Consider the following 5475-nt stretch of genomic DNA (forward strand, 5'->3'; position numbering starts at 1 on the left):
CAAATCAAGGTAAATAAATAACAATATTAGTTCACTGTTAGTATGGGCAAGAGTATTAATCCCTGTATCTAACCCTTTATTATTCAAAGGGAGGTTACAGGGGCTTATTTCTAGACAGAATTCTGCTTCCAATAAATTATAGTGCATATATTTGTAAGCAATCATTACTGGTTACCAATTCTCAACATGTTTCACTCGTGAGGCTTCTTCAGGGTATTTTTTTTAGGGGAAAGCCAATAACAGTACTGATAAAAATAAAGATATAGAAAAAGAAAAAATAGTCATAATCCTACAACAGTAAGTAAATAAAAATGTAGGCAACATTTGTATGCAAAAGGTTCAACATTTTAGCATTTGTATACAAAGGGTTTAGTATTTTCACATTCAACATAATAAACTATATAATTAATTAATAAAATGATAAATATCCAATTAAAATATTTAAGTGAACGCCCTTTTATTGGAGCGATCCTTGAATTAACATACAAACTTTTCGTAATGTCACCTAATCTAACTAGTTCTCATATTGAGATTAAACATAAGATTAAACATATTTGTCATGGGAAATACAGATTGCCTTTGAGAACACCACTAAAAAGTATGGTACATACCCGCTAGGACACCAGTGAGAGGTCCTGTTAATGTGAAAGCAATGACTGCGAGATGGGTAAACTTGAAAAGGTTAAAATGGTTGGGAAACTGCTTATTAAGAATGGTTTAGAGAATACTCTCATGGATGCCTGTAATTGTTTGAAAAGAGTGGATCAATAAATAGAACTATAAAAAAAAACATCTATGACAAGTGTGGGGAATTTATTTGGGGATGAAATAACAGTTCAAGTCAACATTCAGGAAAGGTAAATATGTAAATAAAGAGAAGGAGAATGATACACCAGGGACATATACCTATAAAGTCTCTAAAGAGCTCCAATTAGTGCCAAGCCTAATGTTAAACCATAAATTTAGGAAAGAATAGAATAGAGTGGAAAGGTATAAGAAGGCTCTTTTAAGACACTTAGTTATGTATATTTGAAAAGTTACATTTTTATTAGCAATTTCAACACATTAATTTAAAAACATGTTAAAATCTACACAGAGGTGTTTTTTTATAGATTCAAGTATTAAAAAATCAACTTAATAGATTGTGTCTATGTGGAAACTTAAGTTGAGGGTCTCAGAGGCAAAAAAAAAGCTTTACAAAGATGTTATGTTTCTTTACCCAACGCGTTTCGCCTAAAGAAGGCTTCCTCAGGGGATTTTAAAACTTGAAAACAGGGACTGTAGAGAATAGTACAACAATGTATTAGGGAAACATGATTGATAAACTATAACCAATTGATTACATGTTGAACCATACAATAATATAATAGTAATCACTACTTTAACAAAGAGATACACTCTACTTATAGGAATATGGTTTCCAAAAGAGAAGAACAGGGGAGGAAAAACATCAATAAAACTTATTCATAAAGGTGGACGTCTTGATGCGTTAGTAATCCATATAATAATATTCTGTTAACACAGAGAGTTATTTCAATACAACCTCTAAGATTTCATGTAGAGTTGATAGGAGATTTGATTAGTCTAAGCTATATATACAGACTGGGTTAGATATTGGTCATTAGTTAGATATTGGGTTGTATTTGCTAAAAAGTATAATTGGTAATGACAGATATGTTCCAATAAGGAAAAAAAAATTACTTGTGTTGAGCAACAATATAAGGTCACGCAGAGATCCTAGAAGCATCCAAAATCTCCCTAGGTAGGTTACTGTGTGGGTGAAAATGTTTGGTTATCCAGAAACTGTTAAAAGGAAGAGAATTAAATTTAGTAGGTAAATATCGCAAAAGGAAGGAACTTAAGTTTCTTTGTTTAGATAATGTATGATAAATAAAGGGTATACATAGCTTACCTCTTTTTAGGTTTTTAAGTCCTATCTAATTAATAGTGTTGTCAAGAGCTTCCAATGTATTACTACTTTTGGCTAATACTTTTGATACAAGCGTCAGTTGTCATCATGAATAATGGAAAAAATAAGAAAAAAAACAAATAGTTTGTGGTTTTTTTAAGTATCATTGTTAGATAAGTATTAAATTAAGTATGAAAGATGAATTACACTGGGGAACAATTTTGAACAAATTTTTTGTTGGCTTCAATTTTTAAGCTTATTTATTCTAAAAAAAGGTATGCTAATTCTGAAAGTGCAGTTAGTTTTCTTCTATCACATCAGGTTTTTTCTCTACCGCTTATATTAATGTGATTACTGTAGCATGGATTTGTATAGGCTATTCATTTACACGCAAGACAGTATGGTCAGAGGTTGTGCGCTGCTCTACATAGTAAATGAGAAAAATTTATTTTTCTTCTTACACACATATTTTCTTTCTTTCAGATCATGTCTGGTTCTGCTGTTTTTCGTCGTAAGTGCCTAAACAACCCTGATTCATTTTGGTATATGTGTGGCACCATTCCCAGACCAAGGGCTAACATCAGCACATTTGTACAGCAAGCCCTCATTTGCCATATTTCAAAGTTAAACTTGGTGATCAAGATAAGTCTTGGGCCCCTCATAAGGTGTGCAAACAGTGTGCTGAGGGTTTAGGGATGTGGACAAACGGAACACGTGATAAGATGCCATTTGGTATACCTATGGTTTGGCGAGAGCCAGGAGATCATTTCAGTGGCTGTTACTTTTGTATAGTAAAAATCTTTAGGATATAACAAGAAAAAAAATGTAACATAGAGTATTCCAGTCTTCCATCGGCTATTCGCCCAGTGGCTCATTCAGATGAAATCCCAGTGCCGGTTGTCGTTACACTAACCTCTCTTGAAGGCTTCAGAACTCCTAGCATCAAGACTGCGTGTGAAAAACTAACTTGAAAAAGGAACGAAGGTATGGTACTATCGAACCAGAGAAATTGCATTTCAGCAGTACTTTAGAACTGACAGTGGCTTTGTGTATTGCCAAAACATACCTGGTTTAATGGAGGAATTGGGAATTCCAATCTATAACTCATTTGAATGGCAACTATTCATCAATAGATCAAAGCAGAGCTTAAAGTGTGTCCTCATTCACAATGGCAATATATTTGGGTCAGTCCCAATTGGCCATTCAGTTTCTCTTTGTGAAGAATATGCAGACATAAAGAAAGTCATTAAGGTGTTGCAATATCACCAACACAATTGGGTCATCTGTGTTGACCTTAAAATGGTATGCTTCCTTCTAGGTCAGCAATGCAGCTACACCAAATATCCCTGTTATCTGTGCATGTGGGACAGCTGAGCTTCTGAGAGGCATTGGGTGGAAATGAATTGGCCTTCAAGTTCTTCCCTTAAACCAGGTGATCCAAAAATTCTTCATGAGAATTCTACATCACGTGTTGATAGAAAGAATTATATATTCCCACCTCTGCACATGAGGCTGGGTCTGATGAAGCAGTTCGTTAAAGCTTTGCCAACTGAAGGAGACTTTTTCAAGTACCTCATTTTGGCATTTCCTAGCCTGTCATTTGAAAAAATAAAGGCTGGTGTGTTTTATGGTTCAGAGATTCGGCAGCTTATCAAAGATGAACATTTCAACAGGACAATGTCAGAAGTCGAAATAAATGCTTGGCTTGCGCAGGAGGTTGAATTCCAAGAAATCTTACAAAAAGTCATGTCTGCCCTTAGTATGGCAAAAGTATGTTCTAATGAATGGCAATATATATATTTGTTGAGAGTGTTTGAGGGGAGGGATGTAACTCCTCCTACAGAGGTATAAAGGAATGGATTAACCCTTGCGTGAGCTCACCCGGCGGATCAGGGAAACAATACCCATATTGCTGGGTCCTGGGCATCATAGGCACCTAACAGAAATGGCGCTTTGGTGTTGGTGGCGCATGATACAAGGAAGGGTTACAAAGTTACCAATTTTATTGTTACAAATTTATTGTAGAATGTACAAATTTGATTTATTAATTGAGTATACCTAATGCAAAAATATTTTACTAGTTAAATAATAAAAAACTTGAATCACCCTAAGTTATCAGAGGTTGCAATGAAATATTTAAACAAATATACAGATTCAATTACAATGGCTTAGTGGAACCATTTTCCTTTGACATAATTATAATGAAAATTCACAGAACAAAAGCAAAAACAGCACTGACTGATGATATCAATGAGGTAGTGTACATATATAGAAAAAACTTTCATATTGACATCAACATCTGTATCAAGTACATCGATATTGTTTATTGAAATCCAGCTAAAGTACAAAGGTATTTTGTGATTACATGATACAATGTAATCATATAATATATATAGTATATCAAATATTTCACAGACTGCTTAAGAATGGGAAAAAAGAGGAATACAAATAGAATTTAGCAAAGTAAAGAGAGACAACATTCCCTTATTTTAATGGTGGTGTATTAGTGAGAGGAGACTGGCTATTATTTGGGAACTGAAAAAAGCATTCTTAAAGATGGTCTATGATGTTCCTATAACAGTACAAAGGGAATATAAGACAGTTATGTCATTTTATTCAGACCCATTGTTCCTTCTGATCAGATATTAGTAAGATCAAAAATTTGGTTTAAATATTAACATGTTTCTTTAATAAACATATTTTAATATGATCAAAGGAATGGTTTGAATGACAGCATGCCATTCAAACCAGGAGGTGTCAAAGCATTTAAGGTGTATATCCATTTAGTTTCGGCTTTCAACAATGCTTTGTCAGAATCACCACCCCTTGGAGAATACCCTTTCTAGGTGTGAAAAAGATATTACTTTAGTATCAAAATTGTGCTGAGTACCCACATGATGGCTTATAGGTGTGATCATGTTATTGGTGGTAATGTAATAAAGGTGTTCGTAAATGCGTTTCTGAAACCCCCTTTTTGTCTTCCCGACATAAAATTTTCCACAAGTACAAGAAATCAGATATATTATACCTATAGTAGCACAATTAATGTGGTGTTTTATTCGATGCCATTGTTGATTAGGGAGAAGGAAGACCTTTTGTTCATGAGCCACGGGCACATTTGATTTCTTCCACAGTTGCTCTATTTGTTTAGAACATTACCTATACCCATATGTTGAAACGACTTTAAGATGACACAGTCAAAGATATTACAATTTATTTAGGGGACTAAAGGATTCCAAATGATAGCTACGGTGTTTGTACCAAATAGTCTTGGGGGACTGGGTGTTCCAAATTGTTTTCTTTACTATCGAGCAGCTCAAATAGCTTAGTTTGCTTTTAATGTTTTTTTGGTATCGGGCACAGTGGTCTGATATAGAAGTTATGGCATGTCCCTTAATGAATGGTGCAGCATTGATGTGGCCTTCAGCTAAACCTAGGCCAGTAATTCTATGTCAAGCATTGCCCTACTCTTTGTCTATTGGTGACTGTGTATGAAATAAAGAAAGCTTATGTTCACATGCTCCTTTGACACCTCTGTGTGGTAATCCTGATTTTTTCCTGGGAAT

This window comes from Pyxicephalus adspersus, chromosome 6, assembly GCF_032062135.1.
Source record: "Pyxicephalus adspersus chromosome 6, UCB_Pads_2.0, whole genome shotgun sequence".
In the NCBI taxonomy this organism is placed as follows: Eukaryota; Metazoa; Chordata; class Amphibia; order Anura; family Pyxicephalidae; genus Pyxicephalus; species Pyxicephalus adspersus.